We start from the raw sequence: 15,842 nt of genomic DNA on the forward strand, positions 1-15,842 counted from the left end.
CTTAGAAACTTGCTTGGACTCATGCTTTTTCATTAAGTTGTGTGAATAAGAGTTGAGATTGAATTTGATGATTTTATGACTAATTCCCTTTGTTTTGATAGAAAATGAGTTAATACAGGAAGCAGAGATAAAGTGCTAAGGATATAGAGCTCAGAAAGGCCTAGAAAAGCAACAGAAGAGGAACCGCACGAAGCTTGGGCGACCTGTAGGAGGCTTGAGCGTGGAAAAATCAATGCTCGTCGCCCGAGCGGCCTAGCCCGTCTGGGCGTCGGATCCCTGAAGCTTGGGCGAAATTGGAGGCTCAAGCCTTCCGAAAATCGACGTCCACCGCCCAGGCGGCCAAATTGGCCGCCCGAGCGTCGCGCGTTGCTTATCCGACCCAATTTTTGCTCTGTTTCGACTCTTTTGGACCGGGCCCTGTTTCTACTCTTTTCCAAATTTATTTAAAGGACCCAGGCGCTCTAGGTTTTGTATCTCTGGCTGGAGCAACACAACAGCACACTCTGAAGGCGAATTTAGAGGCGGAAGCTTCCTCTTCTACTCTTAGGGTTTTACTATCTCATGCTTTTCCATTATTCATATAGTTTCTCCATGTCTATGAGGAACTAAACTCTATTTGTTGTTGGGGAATGATGTAACCTTGTGAACTCTCATGTATTTGAATTGATTCTTAATCATATTTGCTTTATTCATTAATTGTTAGGGAATTCATCTGTTTCAATGCTTGCTCTATTTAACTCATTTAGTTGCATGATTTATGAATTGCATGAGTGTCGGGAGGTTTCTTACAATTCAGGTTCTTGTTGAATTCTCCCAAGGGTAATATTTCTCAAGGATGAGGGTATGAGTACTTGGTCGTCTTAAGCTCTTGATCTTCAGACTTAATTTTCTAGGAACGCTAGGAATTGCACGAACTAGGAATTAAGGCAGAGTTATTACGCCATGGGATTGGGTTCTAAGTACTTTAGTGAGTGACGTTAACATTAATGCATAAAGAGGATTTCTTATATACATGAGAGGGAACTTTGTGAAATCTAACCCCAACAACATATTCATCTCATATTAAACAACATCCGTTCATCCTTGTGTTACTCTACTATTGATCAATTTGCATTCATATTTAATTTTCTGTCTTTGCATTTTAAACCAATGATCTCTTTTATTTTAAGTCTTAATTAATTAATTTATCACACGACTGTTTAGTGCCGAGAGTCCTCTAGAATACGATACTTGGTCTTACCATTTTATATTACTTGTGCGACTTGGTACACTTGTACCATACAATACATTGACACAATGCATTAATTGGCTGATATTTTCACTAATGCATTACCCAAGGATAAATTTTATGACCTTCGAAGAGATTTGGGAGTGTTAGATATGTCTTAGGATTGAAATCCAAGTCAAATTTGTGTTTTTCGTAAATCGCTGTGCAATAATGGATTATGGCAAGCTTATAATAAATTATCTCTCGTCTAAGAAACATCTTTTGGTTCATAAATAATCGATTACTGCAGGGCATAATCGATTATCTCAAGAGTTCTTAAGAATTTGGGTTTTCATGCAGTCACAATTGATTATCTTTTGGTGATAATCGATTATCAGTGATTTTCTAGGAAATTTTTTGAAGCGATAATCAATTATCGTTAGTGATGATCAATTATTAGTCGATCCTAAAGAATCTCACCTTATAGCTGTTAAGAGAATTCTAAAATACCTTAAAGCCACTACTTCTTTTAGATTATAGTATCCTTCTGATGCAACACTTAGTTTAATACGATATTCAGATGTTGATTATGGAGGATGTAAAATTGATAGGAAAAACATTAGTGGAACCTACTACTTCCTAGGTTGTTCCTTAGTCTCTTGGCACTCAAAGAAACAAGCGCGTGAAGCATTGTCTACAACTGAAGCAAAATACATAAATGCTACAAATTGTTGTGCCCAAATACTTTGGATGAACTTGAAGATTTTGATATCTTTTTTTATCACATTCCTTTAAAATGTGACAACACAAGTGCAATAAATTTAACTAAGAACCCCATAATGCTTTCTAGAACCAAACACATTGAAATTAGACATCACTTTTTAAGAGATCACATTTAAAAAGGTGATTGTACCATACAATACATTGACACAATGCATCAATTGGCTGATATTTTCACTAATGCATTACCCAAGGATAAATTTTATGACCTTCGAAGAGATTTGGGAGTCTTAGATATGTCTTAGGATTGAAATCCAAGTCAAATTTGTGTTTTTCGTAAATCGCTGTGCAATAATGGATTATGGCAAGCTTATAATAAATTATCTCTCGTCTAAGAAACATCTTTTGGTTCATAAATAATCGATTACTGCAGGGCATAATCAATTATCTCAAGAGTTCTTAAGAATTTGGGTTTTCATGCAGTCACAATTGATTATCTTTTGGTGATAATCGATTATCAGTGATTTTCTAGGAAATTTTTTGAAGCGATAATCAATTATCGTTAGTGATGATCAATTATTAGTCGATATTTTTTCAAAAAGTAGCTGTTGTAATGACTATAAACGGCCATAAACGGCTAGTTTTTCAATCTCCTCTATAAATACTAACCCATTATCGATTAAAACCCACATTTGCACCCAAAATTTGCCCAAATCAAGATCTACCTAGTTTTTCTCTCATTTATCCTACATTCTTTTTGCACTTTCCTCTTCCCATCTCCTTATTCTTCATCTTCATGGCTGATGCAAGACAAAAAATTCCTAGCCGCAGAAGAACCGATGATTCTTCTTCTTCTCATCCTCGTGCTTCTTGACCTGCTCTTGAAGGATGGATTTCTGACCCCAAGAAGCAAGCCGAGTTCTCTCATTTTTGGCAGGAAAGAAAAATCATGGCATGCAAATATGTCAGATTGGGATATTATAGATTCTATGGTTTCCAATTTCCCAATCTGTTTGAAGCTCAAGGTTTGACTCATCTTGTCGAGCAGAAAGGATGCATATATCCATATCTCATTAGAGTCTTCTACTACAACCTTAGTCTTCATGATGGAGTTGCAACTATAAAGGTCAAAGGTGCCTGAATCATTCTTGATGATGATATTTGGACTAATGTGGCTATGATGACTATCAGAGATGACGCTGTAAAGGTTCATCTTGGTGTTGATGGGTTCAATCGTCTTCTCGCCTTTCAATCATTTCTTCGAAATCCTCAACAACAAATTGGTTGTCGACAACTATTAGTGGGAGGATTTAAGGTTGAAGAAAGATTGATCCACTACCTAATAGTCTGGGTTCTTACCATCGTGCAACAAACCATGTTCAATGTTCTGAACAAGACCTTCTCATCATTTATGGTCTTTTAAATCATATTCACATTGATTGGCATTCTCTTATAATAGATGTCATGTTGAAGGAACAAAAGTACCCAACCTACCATCTTCCTTATGCCCTCCTTATATCTCGCATTCATGAATACAAAGGGGTAAATGTCGAAGGCGAACATACTCAAGTTATTCAAGCTGTTGGTTCAGAAATTAGGAAACCACTTTGCACCAAATGGGATTTGTAGCTAGTGGTATTATTTTTCTTATAGATATGCTTGATGGCATAAGTGTGATAACGGTTAAATATATCGTTATCTGTGATATAATTTTGATACTAAACACATCCTTTTTGACTTAGAAACTTGTTTGAACTCATGTTTTCGCTTTAGTTTTGCGAATAAGTGAGTAGATGTTATACTTTATGATTTTATCACTAAATTCCCTTTATTTTGTAGCTAATAATGTGCCTAAAAGAATCTCCACCAATGTATAGAGCTGAATCAGCCATAAAAGCAAGCAAAACAGCAAAAAAAAAGAGTTCTGGAATGCTATCGCCAGGGCTGAATGCCCATGAGGGGGGCTAAGCGCAGAATCCAGTCTCGCACCACGCCTGGGCGTCGTTCCAGGGGCGTTGAGTGCCAGTTTTCTCGCAGTTTCGCCCGGGCGTCCTAAATGAGGGCGTTGAGCGCCACCGTGTTGGACCTGGACTCGTTTTCTATTATTTTTTTGATCTATTTAAAGACTTGGACGTCCTAGGGATTGTATCTCTTGATGGCTTGAGCACAAAAACACATTTTTCTCCCCCTTGGAGGCAGATTGGGGATGTGGGAGCTCTCCTCTTCAGTTTCTAGGGTTTTTCTATCTCTTCCATTTTATTGTTCATCTAGTTTCTCCATGATAATGGAGAACTAAACCTTATTTGTTGTTCGGAAGATGTAACCTCTAAACTCTCATGTATTTGAATTGATTCCAATTTATTTATGCTTCTTTCATTAATTGTTAGGGTTATTCTTCTTTGCTCTATACTTGTTATGTTTAACTCATTCATGACATGATCATTGGTTTCCGTGATATGGACACATACGGGGAAACCTAGATCTAGAGAATTGCTCCCAAAAGCAGTATTGCCTAGACATAGGGATATGAGTTTTTGTTATCTTAAGCTTCTAATCGTAATGCATAATTAATTACTAGTGATACAAGACATTGTGATCTAGTAATTAAGGATAGACTTTCTTCGCCAAGACATCGGGTTTTAAGTAATTTAGAAAGTGATATTAACATTAATAAAGAAGATGAATTCATATATGCATGAGAGTAAATTAGGTGAAATCTAAACCCCAACAACATAATCATATCATATTATCAACTTCATCCATTCATTCTAGTGTTTAGCCTCAATTGATCAAATTGCATTCATGTTTATTTTTATTGTATTTGCATTCAAAACCCTAAAAATTGTTCTTAAGTCTTAATTAGTTAAGCAATTACACAATTGTTTAGTGCCGTGAGTCCTCTCGGATATGATACTTGGTCTTACCATTTTATATTACTTGATACGATTCGGTACACTTGTCGACATCTTAACAAAAACTTGTCCTGGTACCTTGATATTGGCTGCTCACGACACATGACGGGAGAAAGGTGTATGTTCCTAAGTTTGAGAAGTAAGAAAGGAGGATCAATAACCTTCAGAGGAAACCAAAAAGGAAAAATTATCGGAAGGGGAAAGATAGGTACAAACCTCTCCCCATCTATCAATAATGTTTTATTAGTTGATGGCCTAAAACATAATCTGTTGAGCATAAGTCAATTACGTGATAGTGGATATAATGTTACTTTTGAAAAAGGCCAATGTAAAGTCTTAGATGATAAAGGTTCATTAGTATTTACTGCTAATAGGCAAGGAAACTTGTACAAAATAAATCTAAATGAATTGTAATCTCAAAGTGTTTCTTGTTTAGTATTTATGAAAGATGAGGCAATATCATGGCATAACAACTATTGACATGCAAGTATGAGATTAGTCTTAAAGTTGCAACGTCATGACCTCGTGGGAGGATTGTCAAAAGTATAATTCAATGATACAATCTTTTTGTAGTGCTTGCATGAAAGGAAAACATGTCAAGAAATCTTTTGAAAGCAAAAATGTTGTTTCAACTAAATGAACTCTTGAGTTGCTTCATATAAACTTATTTGGACCTACAAGAACTACGTCTATTAGTGGTAACCACTACAGACTTGTAGTACTAGATGATTTCTCTAGATGGACATGGGTTCTATTCTTGACCCACAAGGATGAGGCGTTTGATGCCTTCTGTAAACTCTGCAAAAGGATAGAAAATGAAAAGAATTTGAAAATTATCTCTATCTATAGTGACCATGGAGGATAATTTGAAAGTTAGTTTTTTCAAAACTTTTGTGAAAACTCTAGTATTAAACATAATTTCTCAACTTCAAGGACTCCATAGAAAATAGAGTCGTTGAGAGGAAAAATAAATCTTTACAAGAAATAGCCAAAACTATGTTAAACGATTTTAACTCTCCCTAACACTTTTGGGCAGAAGCGGTTAACACCAAATGTTCTCTTCAAAATAAATTTTATATCAAGCCAATCATCAATAAAACGCCATATGAATTGTGGAAAGATAAGAGGCCCATCATTTCTTACTTTCATCCCTTTGGATGTCAATGCTTCATACTAAACACCTAAAACAATTTAGGAAAGTTTGACTTTAACAGTTTAGTCACCCTTCTTGGCATGAGAACCATTGAATGAATATGACTCAACGTGTCTAGTGCAATCATAGTGTCTAGAGACAAATGTCAAAGACTCATCTTCTAGGTGATGTCATACATATATAACATTTTCTAAGAGAAATCATCTACAAGGCAACTGCATACATGCATAAGTTGTGTCTAATATTGAGCCAATCTCTAGAAAAATGTCTAGGTTTTTAAAAGACTTTAAATCACAGATCAAATAATTTCAAATATGAGTCTTTGCATTCAATTGTCCCATCATCCATTGTGTGTCAACCAAGTCATTAAATCATTTCCTTCTCGAGAAGATAAATCTTCTTACTCCACCACCTCAAAACCTATCTGCTACACTAGAGCTTATTTTCCCTAATATCTCGGTTTCCAAGAAACACAAAATCTCTTCTCAAATCTAAGTTGTACAATGTGCATTAAATAGATATGACAAATCAAAATCGACTAGGATTAACATTCCTTCCTATTTAAATCAAGTCAATCTTTCTCTCCTCCAACACTTATATTCTTCCGGAAATTCATCTATCTCTCTCCCTCTCTTGAATGATCTCTTTAAAACTCAATGACTCCTCAACCTCTTAACCATCCAAACAAATGAAACCACATTTTGACCCTCCAGATTAACATCATCATTTTATCTTATCCCTAGACCAAGATGCATTTGATGATCAAATATCCCTTCCTGTACACCTATTTTTCACCACTCCTGCTACCCTTAGACGACCCTGATACCCTCTAAATACATTGTCTAGTTGAGTTTAACTCACTTCTGGTTTCCACTAGACACACATGTCTAACTATCGTTTAACTTCACCAAGTTAAACATTAAAGTTTGACTCACTCCTAGTTTCCATTAGACACATCTATCTAGTTATCGTTTAACTCCTCAAAGTTAAACGTAAAGGGTTTTAATTCTCTTTAGAATTTACAATCAAAAGATTGATTACAAGTCATTAGACGATAACTCTCGTAGAGAGGATATATGTTCAATACAAATCAATCTAATAGACTCACTGAATGTTTTCTCTCTTCTCTCTTCTTACAGAAGTAAGCTTATACATCAATGAAGCTTGAGAGCATCTCTTCTTTCATTTAAGTTTCTCTCTCTCTCTCTCTCTCTCTCTCTCTCTTTCTCTCTCTCCCTCTCTTTGCTCAAGAAAATCTAACTCTAAATAACTCTAAGAGAATTCTTGATCTTTTCATGAGGATGATTTTCATATCATTCTTTAAGTGCCTATTCTCTCTCTCTTTTTTTTCTTCAAAGATCTTTTATTTATACTTCGTTTGACAGAGTAGTCATTAGACTATGGTTGTCATCGATAATTGGTGATAATGTAGCAATTAGACGATGCTTATCCTCGAGATTCGGGTCTTCGTAGCTTTATTCATAGGTGGATATCATAGGTTGATGTCTACATACCAGAGCAGACTCACTTTTTTTGTATTTTATCAAATGTGGATCGTACTTTCTCTTTGGCATGACTTTTGATGAGGAGATTATTCCACAAATGTCCTTTTGTCTTTAATTTCCATTTATGACTTGTATTTGATAGAGCAGGTGTATGCTTGTAATAGGCAATTTATACAAGGTAGAGTAGATATGCATGTGACATATATGTCTTTTCTCTTATTATTTTTATATTTTTTGAATATTGAGCATTTAATGACATTTAATTCTTGTTCAGAACAACAAGGTTTTTTGCATTCTCTATCATTTAGATAGGATTTGATTGTTTGAGCTTTATAGTGAAGATACTAAATGTTGCACGAGAGTTCCATCGTTGGATAAAAACACGTTTGGCACATGGTATCGTTTAACCTATGAGAGACCTCTCCTAATTGGCGCTTGTTTAGTAGATACTCGTTGAGTTCAAGAGCGTATTTAGTAAGATGTCTTTTTTTCATGTGTTTTTGGGACATGACTTTCCCTGTTAGTTTGTTTATTAAAAACATCATTTTACAGTAAGAGTTCGTCTATCTTGTTTAACTAGGTATGTTGTGAATGCATTCAGCACGACTCTCATTTTATATGAGTTTTTGGATTATCTTTAACATCTTTTCAACCCTTCTATTTTTCATGCTATACCTAGAATTTGTTTGATCATCGTTCAATAATGTTTAGTAAAACACTTATTGACATATTAACTAGAGAAGTCATTTAATGATGTGTTTTACAAATACTTTTTCCTATTTGTATTGTGGATTTTTTGTTAATACTTAGTCAGTCATCTTTTGTTAGTGATGTTCATTACTCCATAAAATGTGTAAGGTCGCTAAACAATCTTGACCTATCCCTCAGTCACCTTTCTTTCTTCCTACATTAATGTTTAGTTACATGACTTTTTCATATGTAAATTCTTACGTTTTTCATATAAGATGTTTCAAATTTTGTATATTGTTGCGTTCAATGTTTTGTCAGTTTTACTTGAATGTTTCTTGTACGTGTTATGTGTTTTAGCTCTACTATGTGAACTCCTTGTTATGCTCCTATGTTGTTTCATCTTATTTCTTTTATCATTTAACATCTTATGTATCTTTTAGTCATAACTTCTTATTAGCTTTGTTGTGCAGATGCTTCTAATCTAGACTTTATATTTCTATGTTGCTTCTCCGACTTTTAGTGTTTTGACCATTGAAATTTGTTCTTTATTTATACTTTTATTGTCATATTTAATGACCCACGACTACTTCATTTAATGTTGTTTGTTAAACTTAAAAACCAAGGATGTTGTAGACGATCCTAGTCTTCCTCTTAGACAACCTTGTCTTACTCTCCACGTATCCTACTCTCAATGTCACTTATTCACAGGGTTTGTTATTCTCAACGTCTGTTACTCTCAAGGTCTCTCATTATCAACATTTTCCATTCTTAGCGTCCATTACTCTGAAGGTCTCTCCTACTATAAACATCTCATACTCTCAATGTCTCAAACTCTCAACATCTCTTACTACTAGCATCTTCTACTCTCAGTGTTTCCTACTTTTAGTGTCTTTTACTCTCAGTGTCTTACTACTATTCTCATACTCTCAATGTCTTACTACTATTCTAGATGAAAATATGAAAATTCTAGATGAAAACATGGTTTTAATCAAAACAAATAAGGATTTAGCTCATAAGCTTGAAGCAGTAAATGAAATGTTAAAAATAGTGACCTAGAAAAGGAACTACTTCTTATCAAACACAACATTAGTAAAAGGCCTATATAAGTAAACAAGAACGAAATGATAGAAATATTAATCACTAAAAATTATGCTCTACGCAAACTCCTAGCTATTAGAAAAAAATTTCTTAGAAATGCTAGTTTAGAACTTTAGAAATTCTCATGATAAATTTGGAATAGGTAAATAAAAATGTACTATCCAGAACCGGTCGAGAAAAGAGGATGGGAAAGCGTAAACTACAGAAGTTAATTACTCGACCAAATTGAATAAAAGGACACCCTAATAATGATGTCTAAATTTAACTTATATAATCTTATTTGAGTCGATATTTAATCTTGTGAAGGGTGTTTCACCCTGCACCTCCAATCCTTTGATCCTACACCTCTAATTTCAATAAATACCCTCTAATTAATAGAGGTGGTTATACATTAAAATTGATTTATTGAAAAAATTTGTGTGTGCATTAAATGAAGTTAAATATATTGTTTAGAAGACCTGCACCTCATTCATTGCACTCATGCACCTATTTCCTTTAGTTTTCTCCTGTTTGAGTTTTGAGAGATAATTAGAACATTTTATTCATAAATATTTAATTAAATAATTTATAATGTTAAAAAATAATTTGTATGATTTTATTAAATTTAATAAAAAATTGATAAAAAAATAAAAGTATAAAAATTAATGCATCGGATATAAAAATCCGAAAAAAAAAGTTTCAGATCTCAATATCCGATTTTTCCTGTATCGGATTTCGATAGCCTGTACATTTTTTTTTTCTAAAATTTGTTTATCGGAGTTTGAGATGCGATATATACATATTTTAAAAAAAATTGTTTCGCACGTCCAAATCCGATGTGCTTCTAAAGTATGTTTTTTAATGTGTTAGATTATTTTATAATATAAAAGTTCATTACTTTAGAATATTTAATTAATTATTTATAAACATTTAATGAGATAATTTTAAAATCTTTTATATTATTTTAAAAGGTTTAATTACATTATTTATAATGTAAAAATTTGTTTTTTTTAAATTTTATTATATTATTTTAAAATTTAAAAGCATTTTATTTTGAATGTAAAAGTTTATTAGATTAATTTTAAATGTTTAATTATATTATTTATAAATGCTTAAATAGATATTTTGTATATAATAATTTGTATGAATATTTTAAATTTATTAAAAATATAAATTTATTTAAAATTCATATAAAAAAATTATAAAAGTTATTAGATTGTTTTAAGTATTATTATTTTTTTGGTATTTTAATTTTTAAGTTTATTAGATATTTTTTTGATTTTATAATTTAATTATAGATGTTTAATTTATTCTATTAGTTTTTAATTTTGATAAAATTTTGTTATAAAATAAATTGTCTTGTGAAAACCAAATGAAATGCCATGCAGAGAAACATAAAAGCTAAAATTGTTAAAAATCTTTGACCAGATCTTTTTTGGTTTGTACAAAAATTAAAATAACTTTTAATTAGGGGCAAAATAGGAATTTTGTTAAAGTTTGAAAGTGTAAGACGAAAGGGTTGGAAGGCCAAGTGAAACATTGTTTTGTGAAGGACTAAAGAACCTTGCTACTTTTCATTTATGGCCCGAGTTAGTATTTATAGTCACACGAGACGTTTGAAAACCGACTTAGAAGAATGGACCAGAAATTAGGCCTTTAGTCACCAGTAATTAAGTTAAATTTTATTAACATGGCACTATCTAATTATTATCTTTGTAATATTTGTTTTTTTTTTTATTTTCTGTAATCGAAATATTCTCTTATTTTCCAGATAATAAACAAATTATAAATAATTTTCTTTAAAATGTTAACTCTCTGCAAAGGGACAAAATTATTTGGTTTAAATCTTTTAGTTGTCCTTATTTATGTGGGGTTTTCCCATTTTGATCTCCTTCTTATGAGAATCCCCAATTGAATCCTTATAAGTGTTAATTTGAATCGATTGAGCCTCTGCCGTTAAATTTAGTTAACGGAGTTAAGTTTTTACACAGGTGGGAGAATGACGTGTTAATTTCTTTAAATGTGAAATGTTTAGAGTTGAAACGTGGCATGTTTAGAGTTGAAACGTGACATTTGGCTATCTTCTTCTCTTTTTTACATCTTCTCGCCATCCCCAATCCCAATATTCTTCTCCATTCTCAGCACTCTCTACAAATAGGTACGCTCCCCTTCTAAATCTACCAATCCAATAATCTTCCTTTCATAATGTTCTTGTGCTTCAATGTTTTCAGGAGATGAATTTCACAATAAAGCCTCTCAAGATCTTCAGGACTTTGCAGAAAATCATACAACTTGACCTGGTTCCAAGCAACTTCAATCCCTTGATACTCATCAAATGCCCTATATTTGCATCAATTAAGAAGCAAAACCACAAACAAAGAAAAAGTAGATTTATCATATGCCCTTCTCCACAAACTCGACGAAAAGCGTAAAGAAGTTCAGTTTTTGAGGAAACTAAGGAAACCAGAACTAGGCCTGAGATACAATAAACTTGAAGGAAAAAAAATCCAACTTTAAGAAAAAAAATTATGGTAAATGAAATAGGATGAGCTTGTAGGCATACACTGTCTTTGAAGCTCCTTTTCCAAGGATTTCATTGTAATGCAATAAACAAGGAAAATCATCATGAAAGTGGATGAGCTTGTAATGCAATACACTATCTGAATTTGTTGCACTGGATGCCTATTTTTCTATGCTAGGATTAGATTTCTCTCCTATGTTCTTTCTCTTTAGTTATGGCACGAACACAACCCAAAAGGGAGGAAAAGGGAGGAATAATATTTTTTTTAAATAATACTTTTTCAGCAACCTTTCGAGGAGATTTTTTTAACAAAATAAACCCATAAAATAATTCACGAGAAAGAGAATAAAAATAGGGGCGAGAGAATCTCTGATTTTATTCTTAAAAAAACAACATTAATTAATCATATTTGTAAATGGAAACCAAGGGGATGTGTTGCTCTGGTAGTGTGAGAAGCTCGAGGTGGCTACTCGCGATTTGCAGGTCAACGAAGATGATGGCTCGCGATAAAGGAGGAGTTGCTCCGTCACGGTAGTTGGAAGATGAGCGAAGTCGCAATTTAGGGTTTCTGGTGTGAAGAGATTTGAGGCTTTTTGTGTTTCAGGTTTTGCAGATTGCGAGGAAGTGTTTCGCGATAAAGGAGATGAAGCGAGGAGCTTCGTCTCGCGATGGCTTCTTCTTGCAATGGCGTGAGGGTTTGCGTTGGTGGTGGATGGGACAATGAACTCCAATGACTGTATGAAAAATTGGAAAAAACAATCAGAGATGTTCACAAGCACATTACTCTCACATCAGCATGCCACGTTTCAAAAAATTGACACATCAACCTCCTACCTGTACAAAAACTTAACCTTGTTAACTAAATTTAGTGGCAGGGGCTCAATTGATTCAAATTAGCACTTTTAAGGACTCAATTGGGGATTCTAATAAGAAGAGGATCAAAATGGAAAAACCACACATAAATAAGGACAACTAAAGGGTTTTAACCAAATTATTTTGCCTTAAGAATTAACTTCAAGTCAAGAGAGCTTTATTTTTGTTATTCGGATTAAGGCACCTAACTTTTTACCAGAAAGATGGTATTATTGTATCTCATAATGTAGCTAATATTGCATCCCTTAAAGGAAAGGTATTTATTTTATAAGAAGTGTAACTCTAAAGAATCCAAAGAAATATGAATGCCTAATACGTGTTATAAAATTTGAATATAATATTGCAAAATATCTTGTATAAGTTGATGTTGTTTCGCAAGATTCTCATTCCATTTCTTTCGCAAGGATTGTATTTTTTATTTTTCTCTTCCTACAAGGCTTGGGATTGAGTTGTTGAATTCTTCCTTAAGCCACGGGATATTTTCCTGGTTTAGTAGGCACGTTGGCTCATTCCTAACTTTATAAATAGAGCCTTTCTTTCATTCCTAAAAGATTACCTAAAACAATTCTTCTCTCATTCTCTCTTTTCTTGGTTTTATTCTTTCTTTTTTCTGCTTTCCCTAAACATATTCTGGATTTATTTTATTCTCTTTATAGAGATCCTTGCTAGTTCTCATATCCTCAGAAATTCTGAGAAGTTTCTTTTGTATCCTGGGAGACTTGCGCAATACACCGCGGATAAGTCCTTAAGGACAGTGAATCTACACGCCTCAAGAAATTTTGTTTGTGTTTATGTCAGCTTTAATCCAACAATCTTAAGGACTTATGGCTAACATCAACAACTCAATCCTAGAGAATCAAAACATTGTTTCCAGAACTCAAACGGTATTTGCGAAACGAGTTACGGACGTGTCAAAAGTCGAGATCTTCTCTAGATAGAACTTCCGGAGGCTAGCAAGATGCTCGCAGCAACGGTGGCTTCTGATCGCATTTGTAGGGACCGCGGATGAGGATGAAGAAGAGGGAGACGAGACGAAAACTTAGAGTTCGTTGGAGTTAGGATGATGAACCCTAATTTTCATGAGTCATGCCTTTGTAATGTTTGAGGAAAGGTGGAAAAGATTTTCTCTCCAGAGAAAGGAAAAGAAACAAGAAGATGAGGTACTTGAGTAAGTTTTCGTATACTTTACCTACAAAGAGAAAAGCACAACGAGGTATTTTCTCGTTTACCAATCTTAAATATTTTAAAATTGTGGGGGTGTAGGTAATTTTACTTAATTACTTGAAGAAATAAATTTGGTTTTTCACCTAATGATGCTGATAAATGTGTGTACTCTAAATTTGAAAATGGTGATTGTGTCATTATATATTTGTATGTTGATGACATGTTAATTTTTGGTACATGCAATGAGATTGTTGCTATAACTAAATTGTTTCTCGGATCGAACTTTGAAATGAAAGACATGGGTGAAGCCAATGTAATTTTAGGTGTTAGAATCATAAGGAAGGGAGATAGTATATTACTATCCCAAGAACAATACATTGAGAAACTTCTTAAAAAGTTTGGGTATTATGATTTCAAACCCGAGAGTACCCCTTATGATGATAACTCTAAATTATTGAAAAATAGATGAAAATCATTATCTCAGCCTTAGTATGCCCAGATAATTGGGACCTTACTGCACTTGATGAGCTTTTCTAGACCTAATATTGCTTATGCAATAGGTAGACTGAGTAGGTACACTCAATGTCCAAATCAAGAACATTGGGATGCACTTTCCAAGCTTATGAGATATTTAAGAGGTTCAATAAATTATGCCATTGAATATATTGGATTTCCTGCTGCACTAGAAGGGTACAATGATGCTAACTGGATCTCTGATTCAGATGAGATAAAATCTACTAGTGGTTATGTATTCACACTTGGGGGTGGTGCGATTACATGGAGATCATCCAGACAAACAATTATTGCAAGATCAACAATGAAATCTGAGTTTGTCGCTCTTGAGATGACTGTTAGTGAGGCTGAGTGGTTGAAAAACTTCTTAGCAAACATTCCATTAGGAATGAAACCAACCTCATCGGTGTCAATACACTGTGATTGCCAATCGACAATAGCTATAGGTAAAAACAAGAATTACAATGGAAAGAATAGACATATCCAATTAAGACACAATTTGGTGAAGCAGATGCTAAAGAGTGAAACTATTTCCATTGACTATGTGAAGTCAGAACGAAATCTAGCAGATCCTCAAACAAAACCCTTGGGAAGAAATATGATCTTAGAAACATCGAGGGGAATGAGACTTAAGTCACTGGCAAACAAACAAGTGATGGTAACCCAACCTTTGTGATTGGAGATCCCATGAATAAGGTTCATATGGGTAAAAACAAGTCACTTGTTAGTGCTGATAGAACCTATTTGATTTTAAATCAAATATATCCATTCTTATGGTGTGTGTGAAAGTGCTAGAGACTACATTATTGAGAGGTTAAACTTTGTAATTAAACAAATTTTTTAATAATTTTCATATTCCTTATGGGTGGTGTATGATTTGTAGCATACACTTGATGAAATCACCTATATGAGTGTCAAATGGGGCCGCTTGCATAAGATTTGGCATGATCTCTAGAGCACTCATGAATATTGGACACGCGCATGACCTAGTAAACGCATCACAATGATAACAACAAGGATTGTGGGGGTGTATTGTGATTGATAAACCTCTAACACACTCAAGTTTCTTTGGGTCATATAGCTTGCTATACAACTACACTATGTGTTAAGTTTCTCAATCTAGGACTGGTTCATATAGCTTGTTATACCAGCTCTGATGTATTACATCTTATAAAACCTAGGATTTTTTTCTTCTTTTCTTCCTTTCAATAATTGTCTCTTATCTTTTGTAATATGTGGGGGATTGTTATAAAATTTGAGTATAATATTGCAAAATATCTTGTATCCAGAAAGTTGTTGTTGTTCCGCAAGATTCTCATTCTGTTTCTTCCGCAAGGATTGTATTTTTTATTTTTCTCTTCCCGCAAGGCTCGGGATTGAGTTGTTGAATTCTTCCTTAAGCCACAAGATATTTTCCTGGTTTAGTGGCATGTTGGCTTACTCCTAGCTCTTTAAATAGAGCATTTCTTTCATTCCTAAAAGATTATAAGAAACAATTATTCTCTCA

This window comes from Vigna angularis, chromosome 6 (assembly GCF_016808095.1).
Source record: "Vigna angularis cultivar LongXiaoDou No.4 chromosome 6, ASM1680809v1, whole genome shotgun sequence".
In the NCBI taxonomy this organism is placed as follows: domain Eukaryota; kingdom Viridiplantae; phylum Streptophyta; class Magnoliopsida; order Fabales; family Fabaceae; genus Vigna; species Vigna angularis.